The sequence below is a fragment of the Podarcis gaigeae genome (genome assembly GCF_964106915.1).
Source record: "Podarcis gaigeae genome assembly, chromosome: 6".
NCBI classification, from domain to species: Eukaryota; Metazoa; Chordata; class Lepidosauria; order Squamata; family Lacertidae; genus Podarcis; species Podarcis gaigeae.
This window is the reverse complement of record NC_139682.1, coordinates 6543888-6565579: the sequence shown is the minus strand read 5'-3', so window position 1 is coordinate 6565579 and position 21692 is coordinate 6543888. Positions and strand designations below refer to the sequence as shown.

The 21692-nt window shown below is 47.4% G+C and overlaps 1 pseudogene across 1 annotated transcript; it reads right to left on the bottom strand.

Moving 5' to 3' along the window:
• Positions 1-710: 710 nt before the first annotated feature.
• Positions 711-19151, bottom strand: LOC310847703 (beta-1,4-galactosyltransferase 3 pseudogene; annotated as a pseudogene). The gene is made up of 3 exons: positions 19058-19151; positions 1681-1839; positions 711-1066 (listed from the first exon to the last, which is right to left on the bottom strand). The product of its transcript is annotated as a beta-1,4-galactosyltransferase 3 pseudogene (transcript).
• Positions 19152-21692: the final 2541 nt, after the last annotated feature.

The window sequence follows — 21692 nt, the reverse complement described above, 5'->3', positions numbered from 1 at the left end:
TGACTAAGCCGCTTCTGGCGAACCAGAGCAGCGCACGGAAACTCTGTTTACCTTCCCGCCAGAGTGGTACCTATTTATCTACTTGCACCTTGACATGCTTTTGAACTGCAAGGTTGGCAGAAGCAGAGACCGAGCAACAGGAGCTCACCCTGTTGCGGGGATTCAAACCTCTGACCTTCTGATCGGCAAGTCCTAGGCTCTGTGGTTTAACCCACAGTGCCACCCACGTACCAACTGGATCCTCCTAAATTGGATCCTCCTTAATTAGGATCCTGGTTGCGCACAGGCCCCTAAGGCACCCCTGGAGGGTGAGTTGTTTCTGGGCTTGTCCCAAGCCTTAATAGTCGGGCCCTGGGATTGCACCAGGCTGTTTGGGCCAATCAGGATGGATTGTGTGATTCTTGGGGCCTATAAAAGCGGCAGTGCGACGTAATTGGGAGCACTTGCTTCGGGCTGCCGAACACCCACCCTCCCTCCCTAATTTTAGGTGGTGGTGCTTTGGCCTTGCTTTGGATTGGGCCAGCTGACGCAGCCCTTTGCAGGCACATCCCCCCCCAGTGCTGGCCAGGTGGCCATTCAGGGAGGGGGCTGGTGGCGCAGTGGCAAGGCCAACCTGGCTCCAGGGCCCAGAGACCCCTGGCGGTGGGCAGTGCCGAGATCTCTGCATGGGGGCACCTAGCTTGCACTCCCTCAAAATTATGTAACCAGGACTATGGCCCCCCTGGCTCTCCCCACGCTACACCCCGATGCGTACTGATCAGCAGGTCAAACCTGTGTGGATTCTCCTCGTTGCCTTTATCTCCCTTATGCTTCACCATCTTGAAGTGTCCGACAGAGACAGGAGGCCATGAGATCTTCATGCCGACCAGGCACACCCTAGTGGCGATGTCATCGTCCTCACCTCCCCAGCCCCAGTACACATTGGGGAAGCCGTTGATCTTTAGGTACTGGTCCAGGGTAAGGGCCGACACACCGCCAAAGTATTGCAAATATGGGAGGTTGTAGCCAAATTTGTTCATGGTGACAGAGACGTGCTTGGGACTGTCTCGCCAGAGTGGTGCATGCTCTAGTTATCTCCCGCTTGGACTACTGCAATGCGCTCTATGTGGGGCTACCTTTGAAGGTGACTCGGAAACTACAACTAATCCAGAATGCGGCAGCTAGACTGATGACTGGGGGCGTCCGCAGAGACCACATAACACCGGTCCTGAAAGACCTACATTGGCTCCCAGTACGTTTCCAAGCACAATTCAAAGTGCTGGTGTTGACCTTTAAAGCCCTAAACGGCCTCGGCTCAGTATACCTGAAGGAGCGTCTCCACCCCCATCGTTCTGCCCGGACACTGAGGTCCAGCGCCGAGGGCCTTCTGGCGGTTCCCTCATTGCGAGAAGCAAAGCTACAGGGAACCAGGCAGAGGGCCTTCTCGGTAGTGGCGCCCGCCCTGTGGAACGCCCTCCCATCAGATGTCAAAGCAATGAATAACTACCTGACATTCAGAAGACATCTTAAGGCAGCCCTGTTCAGGGAAGTTTTTAATCTGTGATATTTTACTGTATTTTTGGTTTCTATGGAAGCCGCCCAGAGTGGCTGGGGAAACCCAGCCAGATGGGCGGGGTACAAATAATAAATTATTATTATTATTATTATTATTATTATTATTATTATTATTATTATTAGGACTCCACGGGCCACAGATGTAGAGATTGTGGTCGTTCTTGGGAATGAGGTCAACATTGTGGAGGAAGAGGCAGTTCCATTCCTCATCCTTTAGGGCTTCCTTCACGCCCACATTCAGCAGCTTGGCTACACCCCTAGAAAAGGCTGCCAGTGGCTGCTTGCCTGGATGGCTATGTTTTGCTTTTATGATGGGAGGCAGTAATGCTTCTTTGCACCGGTTGTGCAAAGTGCAGGATGGGAGAGTGGCTCTTGAGCTCAAATTCCGCTTGCAGGTTTTCCCCAGGCATCTGGTTGGCCACTATTGCAGATATTAATATCATGCAGTTTGAAGCAACTGCATGGACTCCTTTAGGCAGAAATCGTTGTTCAGGCCCATAAAAGTATCATTCAAAGTTTTACTTGCAGAACTCTTCAAAAAACTGAACCTAAGCATCAAAGATACATCCAAAGTAGTCGTGCAAAGTCCTGTGCTGTCCAGCACAAGCTCACCATCTTAGAAAATATGAAATAATCCCAGCAGACCTAGAAGCTGAGGTCTGCCTCTCCCCACAGTCTGTGTTCCAGCCTCCATTGGCCTTAGGCAATGGACATCGTGGACTTTTGAAAGACAAAAGACTCCAAGGTAACTCACTTCAAAATGGAGATTTGCAAGCAAATACCTTTCCCGCCTGATCTAAGGTTACAACAGTTGAAAGTAACAGAAAACAATCATCAGGTAATCATTAACTCATTTAGGAGCTTAGAGTCCCTTAGAAAACTCCAGTGAAAAAACCCCATTGTTAGCAATACACTGTTTGCCATTTTGTCTTTTTAAACCGTCATCAATACACGTGCATTTTTCATTTCTGTGCCAATTACCGGTAGATCTGTTATAATTAACAACTACTGTAAGACCCCTACCCTCATCCCTGGAACCCTCATGCCAATTTCTTGGCAACAATATCTTGAGAGGCATCTGAATTCATAGAGAACAGACAGACAGACAGACAAACCACTTTCCAAATTATATAGATGAGTGTCACTCAAAACCATCAAAAATAAATAATATTATTTTTAAGAAGGAATAGTAACATGCAAATATTAAATCAAATCAAGTCCCCCTGGTATTTTGCATTGTGCTTTTGAGGGTCAATGTCTCCATCCCCTCCAACATTTCTCCGATGAAAATAGGGGTGTCCTATTCCATCATCATCATCATCATCATCATCATCATCCTTTTCTTATTTAAACCCCACCCATCTGACTGGGTTGCCGCAGCCACTCTGGGCAGCTTCCAACATATACAAAAGCATAATAAAACATTAAACTTTTAAAAAAAAAACTTCCCTATACGGGGCTGTTGTCTTTGTTCATGGAGTTTTCTTGGCAGGGACACTGGAGTGGCTTGCTGGTTCCTGCTCCAGGTGGATCACGTTTGGTCAAAACTCTCCACTATGACCTGTCCTTCTTGGGTGGCCCTGCACGGCATAGCTCATAGCTTCTCTGAGTTATTCAAGCCCCATCGCCACAGCAAGGGGCAGGACCAAACTGCAGGAGGCAGTGGAAGACAGGAGTGCCTGGCGTGCTCTGGTCTATGGGGTCACGAAGAGTTGGACACAACTAAACAACAACAATGCGGGGCTGCTTTCAGTTGTCCTCTAGAGGTTGCACACTTTCTTATTTCCTTGACTCAGAGGTCACATAACTCCACCATACCCTCCAACATTTCTCCAGTGAGAATAGGGACGTCCTAAGGAAAAGCAAATGGGACGCGGGTGGCGCTGTGGGTAAAAGCCTCAGCGCCTAGGGCTTGCCGTTCGAAAGGTCGGCGGTTCGAATCCCCGCGGAGGGGTGCGCTCCCGCTGCTCGGTCCCAGTGCCTGCCAACCTAGCAGTTCGAAAGCACCCCCGGCTGCAAGTAGATAAATAGGGACCGCTTACTGGCGGGAAGGTAAACGGCGTTTCCGTGTGCTGTGCTGGTTTGCCAGATGCAGCTTTGTCACGCTGGCCACGTGACCCGGAAGTGTCTCCGGACAGCGCTGGCCCCCGGCCTCTTGAGTGAGATGGGCGCACCAACCCCAGAGTCTGTCAAGACTGGCCCGTACGGGCAGGGGTACCTTTAATTTTACTAAGGAAAAGCAGGACATTCTGGGATCAAATCAGAAACTGGGACGTCTTCCGTAAATCCGGGACTGTTCCTGGAAAAGAGGGACACCTGGAGGGTCTGTGTCTCCCTCCTTGCCCTAGGCACATCACTCCTGGTGGTGATCGTGAGAGGATGTGGGATCTGGCAGGGGCAACATGACCTTTTCTTCTTTGAGTGCTGTGGGGGTAAACCCTGGCAAAGGTTTATGTTCCTGCTGGAGCCAAAACCTTGCTGACTGCCTGAAACCCATCAAGGAAAGCTGGTCGAGGCTACAATGGGACCATTCTGGGAAGAGATCCAGCCAACAGTTTTGAGGAACGTGGCTTAAAAAAAATAATAACCCCCCCTCTCTTTCTCACTTTGGCTGCTGTCCACTGGCCAAACCTCCCATATGGAACACATGTACATTTTCCACCCGTTGTTTGTGTGTGCGTTTTTGCGCTTTCGAAATATCCCCCCTTCATTAAATTAAAAAAGAAAACCAATTTTGTGCTATGCGGACGCAGGAGATACTCATCGCGGAGGCGTCGCGGCCGTTGGAGAGAAGGGATCGGTCTTTGGCATTCAAGGTGCTCGGACGTATGGTATGCAGCAAATAAATGTGAAGTGTTTTGACATATCTGGTGGTCCCGGCCTCACTCGTCGCAAATGTTTGTCCACGTTACACAATAACCGCACAGCTCGAGAGTCTTGGCAAACGCTAGCTGGAGGGGGGAAGTGATAGGAACTTGGCGGTCCTGGGCCAAGACGCATGTGTGTAGACAGAAAAGGGTGTGATCCAAGGCTGGAAGAAGAAGGAAATGATGACACATGTGCCAGAAGTTGAGGCTCTCGCAGTTGGGGCTCTGCTATTATTAATCATTTCAATAGCACCATCGACGCACAGAGCAATTAAAAACAAACATTCATTACCCCGTTTAGCCGTGCAACAGCTGTGCGCGCCGGGTCACTACAGGCCCACACCAGACGTGGCCTGGCATCTGCTCAGTTGCCAGACATGGGGGCCACTCAGAGAATCGTAGAGTTGGAAGGGACCCCAAGGGTCATCTAGCCCAGCCCCCTACAATGCAGGGATCTCAGCTAAAGCATCCCTGGCAGATGCCATCCAACCTCTGCTTAAAAACCTCCAAGGAAGGAGATTCTGCAACCTCCCAAGAGAGTCCTTTCCGCTGTCAAACAGCTCTGACTGTCAAAAAGTTCTTTCTGGTGTCTCATCGGAGTCTCCTTTCTTGTAATTTGAAGCCATGGGTTCGAGTCCTACCCTCCAGAGCAGGGAGAAACAAGCTTGCTCCATCTTCTACCTGACAGCCCTTGAGATATCTGAAGGTGGCTATCACATCTCCTCTCAGTCTCTTCTTCTCCAGATGAAACATACCCAGCTCCTTCAACCATTCTTCATAAGGCTTGGTTTCCAGACCCATGATCATCTTGGTTTCCCTCTTTTGCAGATTATCAATATCCTTCTTCAATTGTGGTGCCCAGAACTGGACACAGTATTCCAGGTGTGGTCTGTGTGGGAATGCTCAGGGACGCAGGAGAGGATATATTATTTGATTATAGCCTTTCCAACTTGTGTTAACAAGTTCACAGTTTAGCAGAGTAACATTCCCCTTTTAAACTCACAGCGGATGCGTTTGCTCAGGCTCGCTAAAGCCTCTATAATAACTGTTCTGGTATTTCCCTCTTATTCCCTCATAAAAGATAAGACATGACATGTCTTCTATTAAAGTATAAAAAGAGTTTACTCACATTCTGTTCACAATCGGATCCCAGAAGGCAGACTTAGCTTAGAAAAGTAACATACACCTGGAAACTATCTCATAAGGAGACAGTCATAGAATCATAGAATCATAGAGTTGGGAGAGACCACAAGGGCCATCGAGTCCAACCCCCTGCCAAGCAGGAAACACCATCAGAGCACTCCTGACATATAGTTGTCAAGCCTCTGCTTAAAGACCTCCAAAGAAGGAGACTCCACCACACTCCTTGGCAGCAAATTCCACTGTCGAACAGCTCTTACTGTCAGGAAGTTCTTCCTAATGTTTAGGTGGAATCCTCTTTCTTGTAGTTTGGAACCATTGCTCTGTGTCCGCTTCTCTGGAGCAGCAGAAAACAACCTTTCTCCCTCCTCAGTCCCTTTGTCCTCTCTTGGCTAGAAGCCAAGAGAGCATCTTTGGCTAAGCAGATGTTGCTTCTTCGATGCATGTAGTCAGAGAGAGAGAGAGATGGCTGCCCTGCCCTGTGCTTTTGTCATTACCTGCACAGGTGAGGCCACGCCAACCTCTAGTTACATGCAGAGGAAGTCTGTCCCAGCCCAGAAGGAAACAGGAAGTTTACCTGCTGGCTGGACAAACATTCCTCCCCATTACAGATAGGTAGCCGTGTTGGTCTGCCATAGTCAAAACAAAATAAAAAAATTCCTTCCAGTAGCACCTTAAAGACCAACTAAGTTAGTTTTGGTATGAGCTTTCGTGTGCATGGACACTTCTTCAGATACACTGAAACAGAAGTCACCAGACCCTTCTATATAGTGAGAAGGTGGGGAGGGGTATTACTCAGAAGGGTGGTGGGATTGGGTGATTGGCAGATAGCTGTGATGAGCCTGTTGACGATTCTTAACAACTGCAATAGGTCTTACAGCTTTTTCCGGGTCACCTTCAAAGGTAGCCCCACGTAGAGCGCATGGCAGTAGTCCAAGCGGGAGATAACCAGAGCATGCACCACTCTGGCAAGACAGTCTTTGGGGAGGTAGGGTCTCAGCCTGCATACTAGATGGAGCTGGTAGACAGCTGCCCTGGACACAGAATTGACCTGCACCTCCATGGACAGCTGTGAGTCCAGAATGACTCCCAGGCTGCGCACCTGGTCCTTCAGGGGCACAGTTACCCCATTCAGGACCAGGGAGTCCTCCACACCTGCCCACCCCCTGTCCCCCAAGAACAGTACTTCTACTCATATAAAAACACGCTGATTCCCGGACCATCTGTGGGCCGGATTAAGAAGGCGATAGGGCTGGATCTGGCCCCCGGGCCTTAGATTGCCTACCCATGGTCTACCCCAAGGACTTTGCCCTCCATGTTCCAGCATCCCTTCTCAGGCCACTGAGACATGTGGGGTGGCAAATGCGAGAAGCTCATGTTTGCCATGGGGAGGGCCATACGTCAAAGCTTCAAAGCAGGAGACGGGGGGAGGCATCCTTTGGACCCCCCTGGATGCGGCTCGCTCAGTCTCTCCACGGCTCTTATGAGCTGCAGGCATTCTTAAATAAGACACGAAGGGAACGCAACCTCGCCACACTCATTCATTAGCATTATTACAATGATGAAACATTTATGTGGAACCCATCGTATTCCAAGCCCCGCTTCTATGAAAGCATCAGCATGTGTTTCAGGGTTCTACGGGAGTGACGTCGCTTGGCCCCACTCCACAGGACAGGGTGGTTTAGAAACAGATCAGTGCGAGGGGGGTCTGCAACAAAATGTTGCAGCGTATTCTTCCTCCTTAAGATAGATAATTTATTACGGTCAAAGACCAGCTCACATAACATAACACAATAAAAACAGCGTTCGTAAAGATAAAATATACAATCGGAGCAGATTGCAGCAATAGCTCATGAGTTAAAATTGAGATATATACATACACCCGTACAACTGAGATTTGGGCTACCATAAAAAAATGACCCTGAGGCGCCCCAAAGGCCAACCTCAGCATTTCCCTAGTAAGCTATTTTATTCTAGAGGATGATCTGTGCCTACAAATCTGGGCGCAGAATCTGGCTACCAGCCGGGTCGTCTTACGTCTAAGAGGAGAGAATTCAGTTTAGACTTGTCTGAAAGATCGGCGAGCCTCTTCAGCAAAGGATCAGTGGTGTCTCTACGAATCTCAAAATAAAAAGGACATCTAAAAAATATATGTTTGAGGCTTTCTATTCCCCCTATAGGAGCCTTCCAGAACCGGTGAGGGCAAGGCCGAACTTCTAGCAAGAGTAAAAACCCTTCTTGCATTTTTGGGTGTGAGGAAATAGAGATATGCTGCTGGGGCGGCTACATATCTCCCATTTTCTTTGATTTTATAATCGGGGACCCTTGTACAGTCCTGTTGTCTCTCTATGTCCACGATTCTTTGCCTAACCATGGATCTAGCTTGGGCCAGGCCCATAGTTATGAGGGTTTGGGGAGCAAGACCCTCCTTTTCTGGTTTCCAGCCAGCCATTCCCACCCCACCAGCAGGGTATTTGAAATATACTCGGAGTCGAGTGTGGATTTCATGCTCTTTATTCAGCTCAGAGTAGTGAGGAATGGAAGTTCCCCCGAAATGTCTGCTTTATATACATTATTTACACAGTGGGCCCCACATGATTGACTAATTCCGGGATTCTCCTGTAGGCCAATCAGGTTGCGGATTCACTTCTACCCAGAGTTGGATTGGGTGGCTCCTGCAAACCAATCAGACTGCTGCATTCTGGATCCTATTGTTCTAGGACCAATCAGACTGCTGCATTCTGGATCCTATTGTTCTAGGACCAATCAGACTGCTGCATTCTGGATCCTATTGTTCTAGGACCAATCAGACTGCTGCATTCTGAATCCTATTCTTCTAGAACCAATCAGACTGCTGCATTTTGGATCCTATTGTTCTAGGACCAATCAGACTGCTGCATTCTGAATCCTATTGTTCTAGAACCAATCAGACTGCTGCATCCTGAATCCTACTGTTCTAGGACCAATCAGACTGCTGCATTCTGAATCCTATTGTTCTAGAACCAATCAGACTGCTGCATCCTGAATCCTACTGTTCTAGGACCAATCAGACTGCTGCATCCTGAATCCTACTGTTCTAGGACCAATCAGACTGCTGCCTTTTGGATCCTATTGTTCTAGGACCAATCAGACTGCTGCATTTTAGATCCTATTCAACTCAGTACATAACAGTATTCCACTGTGATACTCGTTCCTCCATTTTTCTGTTCCTACTGCCACTCTGTTTTGCACGGCTACTGAGGATATACACCGAGTTGTCTTTTTTCCGGGGGGGGGGGTGTCCCCTTGGTTTTTATTCTGTTTTGTAGTTAAACAAACTCCAGAGCCCGCCTTCTGGCCAGGCTGCTGAGTCTCCCCGCTTGATTCCCAGTGCCCATGTTTTGGCTACAAGCCCCGGCGTCACTCACCAGCTGAGTTTGCTATGAGAAGGAGTGGCGCCTTGTTCCACATCTGAAAGTCTCACTGGGCTGCCTACTTCCTCTGCAACCACTTCACTGCGCTGAATTTGAAAGCCATTGTTGGGGGACTTAAAAGGGGTGTGTGATGGGGGAGGTCGCATCCAGTCTTTGCTGCAGTCGTCACCACCCAGAGATGGGAAGGTCCCTCCCAAATGACTGGTACCCACTGGAACTACAAAGTGGGGGGGGGGTGGACCATGGGGGGCCCAGTCTTCCTCCCCTTGCTTTCCACAATGGGGAGAAGGAACTTGAAATATACTCGGAGTCGAGAGCAGATTTCATGCTCTTTATTCAGCTCATAGTGGTGAGGAGGAATGGATGTTCACCCAGAATGTCTGCTTTATACACATTATTTACACAGTGGGCCCCACGTGATTGGCTAATTCCGGGATTCTCCTGTAGGCCAATCGGGTTGCGGATTCACTTCCACCTGGAGCTGGATTGGGTGGCTCCTGTGGACCAATCAGACTGCTGCATTCTGGAGCCTACTGTTCTAGGACCAATCAGACTGCTGCATTCTGAATCCTATTGTTCTAGGACCAATCAGACTGCTGCATTTTGGATCCTATTCAGCTCAGTACATAACAGAACTTAAAGAACCTTTTCCTTGTGACTTGACCTCAGAGAGTGTCGGGCTAGGACTTGGGTTCAAATCCCCACTCACACTGGGCAACCTTGGGCCAGTCGCTGCCTCTCTGTCTAACGTACCTCACAGGGTTGTTTGGGAGATGAAATGAGGAAGGGAAGAAAACCCTGTAGGCCACCTTGAGGTCCTTGGAGGAAAAGGTGGGGAAGGAAGACAATCCTTTGGATCAGAATCTTTGCTGGGGGCCATGAAAGGAACCCCTGAGGCTCATACAAGACCCCGGGCTGCTAGTTTTATATCTCTGTCTATGTCTATATCTGGCATTCATCTGTCTCAGGTCTAGGGCCGGATTTAGGTTTGATGAGGCCCTAAGCTACTGAAGGTAATAGGGCCCTTTATATGTCCATCTGTCCTTTGTCAACAACAAATTGTTGCTGTTTTTTGTGCTGAATATATGCTATATGGTAATTTATGGACCTAATAGGAAGGTCCATAAACATTAGGAAGAACTTCCTGACAGTAAGAGGAGTGTGGTGGAGTCTCCTTCTTTGGAGGTCTTTAAGCAGAGGCTTGACAACCATATGTCAGGAGTGCTCTGATGGTGTTTCCTGCTTGGCAGGGGGTTGGACTCGATGGCCCTTGTGGTCTCTTCCAACTCTATGACTCTATGATTCTAATAGGTCCATACACAACACAAAACATTGTTGCTGTATGTAGGTTTTATTTTATTTTATTATCTTATATTTTGGAGATGTTTATCCAGGTGTGTTTTTTTTCCTTTAATTTTTTTTGGGGGGGCCAAGAGAGTGGGGCCCTAAGCTATAGCTTGTTTAGCTTATATCTGACACTGGTGTCAGGAGACAATGGGTGAGTGTGCCTTGTGGGGTGAGGTCCAGCTGTGGGAAGCTTCCCTGCTGCGGCTGCAGAGTCAAATACAGGAGAGACATGTTTTGTTGCAGCTGGGGCAGAGGAAGGCGTCCGGTTGTGATGCTGCTGGTGTACTATGGACTTTCTTCTCTCTGTGCTCCTCTTGGCAGTCATTCCTCCTCTGGCCATTGCTATGGATGCACAACCTGACTGTCCATCTCCCGTTTAACCCCCCCCCCCCCATTCTCCCCTATCCCTTGTGGTCCTGATCCTGGTTGCCCGCGTCCCCACCCGTGGCTGCTGTCAAAAGAGCAAAATAAAGTAACCCTACCAAACTACAGCGATCTGTTAAATGCAGTCATGCACTTAACATAAAATGTCTCTTATCTTTCGGAAGACGAAATGGGCAGCCTCTGGGAGCGGGAGTACTACCAATCCTGTCCCTTTAGAAATCCCAGAAATTTACAAACACAGTACCCTTTAATAAAGCAAAGCAGAGAAGGAGTTGATGGGGGCGATATGTGCCGTTTGGAGGCTCCGGCTATAAAAGCCACCACCACATGGCCCTTCTAAGTGAAACCTCGTAGACCGGGTATACGCTATGGTGCGGCTGTTTGCCTGCTCTCACATTATTAATCTGCAGCATTTCTGCAATCCTCTCCCCTCAAACCCTTGCTATTTCTTTAGCTGCAATGGGAACCCGAGATCTCTGGTGTCCTGCCACTGGGAAGAGAGACAGAGTGTAACCATTCCAGATTGCAAAGGGGGCCTCAGAGGCCCCCCATCCATCTTTCTCCTAGCTTGGCTGTTCCTGCTGAGCTCTCCCCGCCCCCCCACATAAAAAAAATGTAAAGCAGACCTAGCAGGATCCAAAAGATGGACAGAAATATGGTGTTTTGGCTATGTTCTCTCGCACTCGCCCCCCTTCCTTCTGAACATTCAGAACCGATTAAGTGTGGTGGGGGTATAACAAAGCAGCTGGTTTTAATATCGTGCTCTTCTAGTTGTATTTTTTATATATATTATTCCTTCTCTTGAGCCCTTTAAGTGACATGGTTACATGTATTTGATTAAAAAGCTGTAATTCGGCAAGTGCATTCCCTCGTACTGTACGGAACGTCTTAAAGACGCAGGGTTCCTTTGTGGCGGCCTGTCACGGTTTGCGCGATGCGGTGGCGCGGCTTCGAGGGAGGCCGGGGGCCCGTCTGAGGGGGACCTCAGGGGTCATGTAGCTCAACCCCCCTGCAGGATGGAACGTCAGCATCCCTGGAAGATGCTCAGTCTCTGCTTATGTACCTGGGAATCCTCCACCCAAGCTGGGGCAGAGAAATTGGGGGAACATCTCACCAAATTTCGCTGGGGAGAGGAGAAATTCTCCAGCCAGGGATGCCAACTTGGAAAAAATATTGGGGGAGGCGGGTAAGTCCCTCCCCGCATAATCAATCACATGATGCTGTGCACACACGCCATTTGAATGGCAATTCCCATTCACTTTGGGGAGGTCCGGACCCCTCAAATATTTTATATTTGATCCCATAGCCCCTAAGAGTTGCCTCCTATGTCTCCAGCAGTGTCTCGAGGCTGGGGCTTACCGTTGGCAATGGCAGCAGAACAGATTGTTTCATTTCCCCCCTGATGGCTTTTAAAATTTTTAAAAAACAAAATAAAACGCTGTTGGCGATGGCAACTGTATTGGCAGATCAGCCGCTATTTTGCCTCCTCCTCCAACAGGCCCCCCAAACCCTGGCACACTTTTGGGGCATTTTACGTATCTCATTTCACCGATGAATCACTTCCCCTACAACATCCCAAAGCGATTTAACAATAAAAATGTCCACAATGTTTACTATTGATTTAATGTATTTTTATCCCCCCCCCCCCGACCCAAGTTGGGTTCAAGGCAGGCTTGGAATATTTAAAAACAGCCTCATGAAATACAAAGTAATAAAAGAAATAGTTAAAATACCATTTAAAACCAGCTTCAAAATCCCGTTTGCCCTGACAGCAGCCTGGTAATCAGAACAGGAAATTCCACAATATGGGGGCCACCACAGAAAAGGCTCTCTCTTGTGTCGCCACCAGCCATACCTCCAATGTATACGGGGCTAGGGAAGGTGCTCACCTGAGGATCTTAACACCTAGGTAGGTAGGTAGGTAGGTAGGTAGGTAGGTAGGAAGGTGTGTTTGTGTGTCACCACACCTTTATTCTGGATTCACTGTTTCCGTGGGGGTCTTTGCTTATCAGCTTTTCCATGGAAACTGTTAATCCAGATTAAATAATAATATGGGACACAATAATATGAGGCAGCAACTCAACGCAGACAATATCACAACAGATGCCCTGAAAAACGTGCCTGCCTGGGCACAGCTCCACACCCACTGTATGTAGTTATTTATTTCATAAAATTTACATGCCACTTGATTGTAAAAAAGAAAAGAAAAGAAAGAAAAGAAACCCTCAAAGAAGTTTGCAAAAAAGATTTTAGAAAAGTAAAAACAAGGGGGAAATGCAACAGTACTTTACATCACATAGAAGATAAAAATACTAAAAACAGATTTAAATTGCCTCAGCTTTCTAAGCATCATCTAAGTAGGCTTGTCTAATCGAACATATTTTTAGCAGGCGCTGAAATGAGTACAATGAAGGTAGGGTTGCCATGTGTCCTCTTTTTCCAGGACATGTCCTCTGTTTTAGGGTTAACATTTCTGTCCAGGTGGATTTTTAAAATTTGGCAAAATGTCCGGGGGTTTTTGTGCTTTTTTGTTTATAGTAACCCAAGAATTTTTTTCTAGCACATTAGACTCAGATCTAAGGCACCCAGCTAAGCTAGTCTGTAGCAGAGAATCGCAACAGAGCAGCATCTTAAACTACGCTGGCTCAGTTACAAGATCTTGGAGAAGAAGCCTGGGAGGGCGAGAGTTAACATCCCCCTGCCCTTAAGAAGAGTCCATATGTACATGTTAAACAGTTTAATAAATTGTTCTGTGCACACTTATGTTCACAAAGATATGAACAGGAGTCCAAATACTTTCATGCAGCAAACGAGGGAGCAATATGTATTATTATTATTATTATTATTTTGTTGAAAGTTAAGAACATTGCTACTAGCAATATGCCACAGCTTCTATAGTCTACATAGAGTTGGGATATTTAAAATGATGGTCGTCATAGCGATCCGTAGTTAAAAGCAGAAGTCGGCAAATGTGTCCTCTATTTTGCTCTTCAAAATACAGTGGTACCTCGGGTTAAGTACTTAATTCATTCTGGAGGTCCGTTCTTAACCTGAAACTGTTCTTAACCTGAAGCACCACTTTAGCTAATGGGGCCTCCTGCTGCCGCCGTGCCGCCGGAGCATGATTTCTGTTCTCATCCTGAAGCAAAGTTCTTAACCCAAGGTACTATTTCTGGGTTAGCGGAGTCTGTAACCTGAAGCGCATGTAACCCGAGGTACCATTGTATGGCAACCCTAAGAAGGCCCTGTGTGATATCAATAGGCAGGGAGTTCCAAAGTGCCACACTAAATGATCAATGTGGAACTGATATTAAGTGGTACCTGCATGAAACTGCATAAAGTGGAGGAAGTGGTACTTGCATAAAGTTGTATAAAGTGAAGAACCACTCACTGTTGGCTCTCTCAACCAGTATCCTGACTCATACATGCAGAGCTGTGAATTTCAAGCAGAGCACAGTTATATCGGCAACCAGTGAAACCTACCCCTGTTGCAAATTCTGCCCAGGAGCCTCTTGGAGGGGCTACAGATGAGGGTGGGTCTGAGTTTTCAGGATAGGGCCACAAGGCCAAGCTGAATGAAGGCATGGAATAGATCCCATCACTCACTCTCACCTCTCCCTTTAGAACGACAATTTTTGGGGATTTTACGCTGACTTAAATTCCTCCTTCTGAGCCCCGGCTGACTAGGGGTGATGGACTTGTGTCAGTTTAGCCCTAGTTCAGACAGGAAAATCCAAGATCCAGAAAATCCAAGCTCTCACATCACCACTGATTTTGGGTTTGGGTTGCACAGTAAGGAAGCCTTCATTCTTGAAAATTCCCATGCCCTTCATCTTTCCTCAGATGAAGGAATGTTGCATCCCATAATGATAATTTTACTATTTATACCCCACACGTCTTACTGTGTTGCCCCAGCCACTCTGGGTAGCTTCCAACACATATAAAAACAATAAAACATTAAATACTGCTTATTGGGAGAAAAGCGATGGCAAACCTAGACAGCATCTCATAGCCACTGGTCCCCTTACTTCCTGGCAAAGAGAAGGGGAAGAAATGGAGGCAGTGGGAGATTTTACTTTCTTGGGATCCATGATCACTTAAGATGGTGACAGCAGCAACAAAATTAAAAGATGCCTGCTTCTTGGGAGAAAAGCAATGACAAACATAGACAGCATCTTAAAAAGCAGAGGTGTCACCTTGCCAACAAAGGTCCGTTTAGTTAAAGCTATGGTTTTCCCAGTAGTGATGTATGGAACTGAGAGCTGGACCATAAAGAAGGCTGATCACCGAAGAATTGATGCTTTTGAATTATGGTGCTGGAGGAGACTCTTGAGAGTCCCATGGACTGCAAGAAGACCAAACCTATCCATTCTGAAGGAAATCAGCCCTGAGTGCTCTCTGGAAGGACAGATCCTGAAGCTGAGACTCCAATACTTTGGCCACCTCATGAGAAGAGAAGACTCCCTGGAAAAGACCCTGATGTTGGGAAAGATGGAGGGCACAAGGAGAAGGGGATGACTGAGGACGAGGTGGTGGGACAGTGTTCTCGAAGCTACCAGCATGAGTTTGACCAAACTGCGGGAGGCAGTGGAAGACTGGAGTGCCTGGCATACTCTGGTCCATGGGGTCACGAAGAGTCGGACACGAGTAAACGACTAAACAACAACAAATACAGGATTTCCTTGAGACAGGATTTCCTTGAGAAAGCTTGGGGGTCGGCTAACTCCATACCCTCAGAGAAAGAGGGTTATTTTTATCATATGTGGTGGTCTTGTAGGAAGGTTGAAGCTTACTGGGAAATGATAGATAATGAATTGAAAAAGATGTTTCAAATAATGTTTGTAAAAAAACAAACCCAGAAGCTTTCCTTTTGGGAATTATAGGGACAAAACTACTCAAACTGTATAGAAATTTATTCATGTACATGACTACAGTGGCAAGAATGTTATGGAAAGAAAATGGAAAGAAGAAGAACTCCCAGCAAAAAAAGAATGGATACAAAAACTTACAGAATATGCAGAAATGGTAAAATTGGTCTGAAAAGTAAGAAATGAAGAATGAAGAATGAAGAATGGAAATGGTTTATTGAATATTTACAAATAAACTGTAAACAGATAAGAACATTGGCAGGATTATTGTAATAGCCTGCAGTTTTATAAGTGTATATACCGTATTTTTCGTCCTATAGGGCGCACTGGCCCATAGGACGCACCACATTTTTTGGGGGGGGGGATGAATAAAAAAATTTATTCCCCCCCCCCAGCCGCGGCTGCCGCCCCAAGCCTTGCTTCGGGCGGCAGGCTGCTGCCCCAAGCCTCGCGCGCCTGGCGGGACCTCCCGTTGGGCGCGCAAGGCTTGCGGACACCCGCCCGAGGCACAGGGCGCCCTCCGGAGGGCGGATAGCTTCCTGAAGCCTGGAGAGCGAGAGGGGTCGGTGCGCACCGATGCCTCTCGCTCTCCAGGCTTCAGCGAAAGCCTGCATTCGCCCCATAGGATGCACACACATTTCCCCTTCATTTTTGGAGGGGAAAGTGCATCCTATGGGGCGAAAAATACGGTATTTAAAGTAGATGAATAAATGAGTAAATTAATTTAATTTTGGAATATGCAGAAAACATAAAAACTAATTTAAGGAACCGCAGAAAGAGGGGGAAGGAATGTTAAAATGATTGTACAATTATTGAAATGTATAAAGCTGAAAATCATAAATAAAATAAACAACTCCATACCCTCTAAGATTTCTCCAATGGTAACAGGGGCGTCCTAAGGAAAAGCAGTACGTTCAGGGATCAAATCAGAAATCAGGATGGCTTCTCTGAACCAGAGACGTCTCTGGAAAATAGAAACAATTGGTGGATCTGAATTTCTTGTAGTAAAAAAAAAAATTTCAGTCCATTGCTTCCATGACCCCTGAAATATCCTCGGAGTCAAGTGTGGATTTCATGCTCTTTATTCAGCTCATAGTATGGGGAAGGGAAGTTCCCCCAGAATGTCTGCTTTATACACATTATTTACACAATGGGCCCCACCTGATTGGCTAATTCCAGGATTCTCCTGTAGGCCAATCAGGTTGCGGATTCACTTCCACCTGGAGCTGGATTGGGTGGCTCCTGTGGACCAATCAGACTGCTGCATTGTGAATCCTATTGTTCTAGGACCAATCAGACTGCTGCATTGTGAATCCTATCGTTCTAGGACCAATCAGACTGCTGCATTTTGGATCCCATTCACTCAGTGTATAACAACCCTCTTCCTCCCCACCATAGGAGCCAACTCTTAGGGGCCGAGGTCCCTTTAGCCCCCTCAGTAAAATACTTGAGGCCCCCCCCCCAAGCTGATGGGCATTGCCATTTGAGTGGTGTTTATGCGCCGCAACTTGTGATCGATTATTCAGGGCAGGGCTTATTTGCCCCCCCCCCAATATTTTATTCAAGTTGCCATCCTTGTACCCCACCCCACAATGATTCTGAAATGTTCAAAAAGGCACATGGGTAGACTCGGGGACGTGGGTGGTGTGTGGCACTTCTCTCGCAGCCGGGATTACGACTGTGTCAAGCGCACGTTGCACATGAGCCAAATTGTCCCCTCGTGGGGGAGAAACCCAGGCAGGAGAGCCTTCTGTTCATCGTCCCGAAGCCATTTGGTAATTAACTAGCTTCCCACCCACAACACAAGGAGAAGATCCTCATGTTATGCGGAAAGAGAGAGAGCGAGAGAGAGAGCCTGCGGAACAGATGAGGAATCGCCCAGGCAGACTAAAATAAAATTGAGCAACCCCACAAGCACTGGAGCCGCGACCTCAATTGCACCAGACCTCATGCTAACTGAGCCACATCAAGAAACCGTCACTGGGAATGCTGAGCCCAGCAGATTCAGGGTAGGAGCAGGGAAATTTTCAAACTCCCCTCTGTGCTCCTGACTCCGTTGGGGATCATTTTATAATTTCTTATAAGCTCCTAAATTCTGAGAATATCAGCATCTCAATTGAATTGTTTTATATTTTTTAAAAGGCTTCAGGTTTCTAGCCTTTATCTTTGGGGACCATATTACCTCAAGGACCGCCCCTCTCCATATGAACCGACGAGGATCTGTGAACATCCTCCTCCACATGAGGTCCGGAGGGTGGCAACATGAGAACAGGGCCTTTTCAGTTGTGGCTCCCTGTTTGTAGAATATTTTCCCCTGGGAGACTCGCCTGGCACCTTCATTACATATCTTTGGCCGCCAGGCAAAAACGTTCCACTTCAACCAGGCCTAGGGCTGATTGTCATTCTGTGGCCTTTTAAATGTGTTTGTAGGAGGGGGAATTGTGTTTGTTTGGTTCTTGTTCTTGTTTTTTGTGTGTGTGTTTTCATTTTGTGTATTTCTGCTGTGGATCTGAGATCTTTGGATGAAGTGAATATAGAAACAAATAAACATTGAGGAGGAAAAGCTGAAAACTGGGGCAATTCGGTACTCAATTTACACTGATCTAGTGATTCACTTCTTAAGTAAAGGGTAAAGGGACCCCTGACCATTAGGTCCAGTCGTGGCTGACTCTGGGGTCGCTCATCTTACTTTATTGGCCGAGGGAGCCGGCGTACAGGTTCCAGGTCATGTGGCCAGCATGACTGAGCCGCTTATGGCGAACCAGAGCAGAGCACGAAAATGCCATTTACCTTCCCGGCGGAATGGTACCTATTTATCTACTTGCAGTTTGATGTGCTTTCGAACTGCTAGGTTGGCAGGAGCAGGGACTGAGCAACGGGAGCTCACCCCCTCGCGGGGATTCGAACCGCCGACCTTCTGATCGGCAAGCCCTAGGCTCTGTGGTTTAACCCACAGCGCCACCGGTGTCCCTCTGATTCACTTCTTACACTTCTATAAATACTCATTTATCACTCTTTTGGAAGAACTGGTGTCATGGAGGGATTACTCACAATCCTCCTTTTTAAAAGAAAATAGAGGAAAGGGGAGGGGAGTATCTTTGTGCTTTGCAGCACTGATTCAAGACACTTTCTTCTCTTTTCGTCCCCTCTCCAGCATCTGAGCCATCGGCAACCCAGAGGCATCCCCTTTTCTGCTAAGAGGCAGGCACAGAAACCCATCTCTCTCCCCCAGCTGTTCCTTGGCTTGTTTTTGAAGAGCTCCTCTCTGCCGAGACTTTGGCTAGCTCCAGGGATCACCTGCAGTTCATTTGATTTATGAACGGAGAATTTCTTTATTATTATTTTTTTCAAAAGTTAAAAAAAAGAGAGAGGGTCTTTGTTTTCTTTTTATTGTTGTTTCAGTTGCTGCCTCTGCTTCCTTCCCGGCTTTGAACACCTCCGGCCCGGCTGAAAATGATGAGAATCGCTGGGGATAAACACTCACACTCCATCATGGAATCTTGGCACACTGGGGAGGAGGTGCCGAAAGGGGCGAGCGGCGCTGGCATCTGCCCCCTCTGCACAAACATCTGCTCCATCGCTGCCACAATTGCCACCATTTCCCCCTCCCGTTGCCCAGTGTTTAATTTCCTAAAACAAGACTTCCAGGGGCAGTTGTACTCCCTAAGCTCCAAACCGCTGGACTACAACTCCCATCATCCCTAACCACTGGTCTTGCTGGCTGGTGGGAATTGTAGTCCAACAACATAAGAAGAGTCTTCTGTAATGGCCCACCTGGTCTAGCAACCTTTTCTCCCAGTGGCCAACCAGATTTATATTATGGTTACTAATTGTTTTATTGCATGTACATCCCACTTTTTCCTCCAAGGAGCTCAAGGGTCTCCCCCTTCACGTTTACTCCCCATAACAACCCTGTGGGGTAGGATGGACTGAGAGGCAGTGACGGGCCCAAGGTGCAGAGCAGCATGGAAAATTGCCTTAGTCTGAATGTATCCATTGGTCCATCTAGTTTAATATTGTCTACACTGACTGGCAGCACCTCTCTGGGATTTGAAGTAGGGTTCTCTCCCAACCCTACCTGGAGATGTCAGTGGGGATTCTTCTGCATGCAAGGCAGACACTTCTAACTGTTAAGCATCATTGTTTACTTACACACTGAAATGGAGAAATGTTTGTATCTGTATTGCTAAGGGTTTAACATCGGAAATTCCATTGAAGCATATTGAAGCTCTCTGAGCTTCTAGCTGAGTTAATAACGAACTGTTGATGTTCTCTGCTCTTTCAAGTGAGTGTGTAACCTTAAGTCACACGACTAAGGTAGTCAGTTGCAAATCTTCATTTTGAAGGGAGTTAGCCTGTTGTTCTCCAGGCGCCATGGGAGAACAATGTGATAATGAAGCCACTCCAGGAGGGGAAAGCCTTAGGATGGATACAGGCTATGGGAGAGACAGAGCTTTGATTTTTGCTCTGATCGCAATTACGCTTTATATTTATGAAGAAGAACCTAGGCTTGAATATGCGTATGTTTTATACAACTTTCTGGGTATACCGTTGGTTGTTTTGGTATCTGTTTTGAAGAAATTCTGGTTAGTGAAGCTTTGGATAATATTTATAGCCATTTCTTTTCCAAAAGGACCCAGTGTTTATGCACCCAATTGCTTCGTGCTGCACAATATTAATATCTACAGCACTGCTCCAGAGCTATGACCCTTCCCCAGTGAGTCACCCAGCGAGTTTCAAGGCCAAGTGGGCTGCCTTTGCAATGGTTTCATTTTAGTGGAAGTTGGTTCTAGTTTTTTTGAGCTTTGTTTACTGAAGTGAGCTGCCTTGGCAAGGGCTTCACCCTGAAAGACGGCAAAGAAATATTTAAAAATAGATAAAATTATTATGAATGGAGGGACACCTAAAAACAGACAGACAAATGGACATCTTGCCTGCAGAGAGAAAGCTAGGAGATCAGGGAGAAAAGCTGTAACACAGCCCTTGGCCTGGTACTGGCTTTCTGCTTGCAAGGAGTTCAAACTTCTGAAATGCCAAAATTTCTGCCTGAAATTGGGTGGGGTTGGGGGTGGAGAGAGAAAGAGAGGGGGGCATCTGTCAGCTGTGATCCCCGCATTTCAGGGGGTTGGACTACATGACCCCTTGGTTCCTTTCCAACTCTACAGTTCTAGGATTACGAAACCACCTGCGTTTGAAGGGTGGAGAGCAACACTCACAACTGCTCCGCCAGCCTTTCTGCTTCCAACTTCTCCATTGTTATTTCCCCCTGAAACTTTCCTAGTGCCGTTCTGGAAGGAAGGGGAAATAGCAGCCGCCACCATCCCTGGCTCTTAGTAATGCTGGCTGGCGCTGCTGGGAGTTGTAGCACAGCTGGAGGGCACCAGGTTGGCGAATTGCTGAGCTTGGCAAACCCTAGGCTAGCCGGGCTGGCAGTTTGGCTCAGGGTTCGTCTGCTGAAAACCCTTCTGTCGCCGGAGGTTTTCAGCAAGAGCGGCCAATTCCATGATTTCTGCACCATTCCTTTGCTGCGGAAACCAACGTTGGCCAGACAGGAAACAGGACGTGACTACGGCAACCGGCATGGAAAGGAGAATATTTTGCTGGAACGAGCGAGGAAAGTCTGGGCCTGCAATGAGTAATGGGGGAGAAGAAAACAAAAGTGTGGGGTGTCCATTGAGAGCCGCACACGCAAAATAGATCTGTGGCTCTTCCAATAAGCTCTTTTCCAATAAGTTGAGGGATGCTGGCTAAAGGATGATTGAACAGCCATGACCTGTTTGCTAGTACAGTGGTACCTCGGGTTAAGTACTTAATTCGTTCTGGAGGTCCGTTCTTAACCTGAAACTGTTCTTAACCTGAAGCACCACTTTAGCTAATGGGGCCTCCTGCTGCCACCGCGCCACTGGAGCATGATTTCTGTTCTCATCCTGAAGTAAAGTTCTTAACCCGAGGTACTATTTCTGGGTTAGCAGAGTCTGTAACCTGAAGCGTCTGTAACCAGAGGTACCACTGTAAATGCAAAGATCTGAGGCTTGAGTCTGCACATAACATCCGCCTGATGACCCCTTCTGCGTTCGCCCAGTGGGCAAAGGAGCCTGGGGAGGAGAACGGCAAGCGGT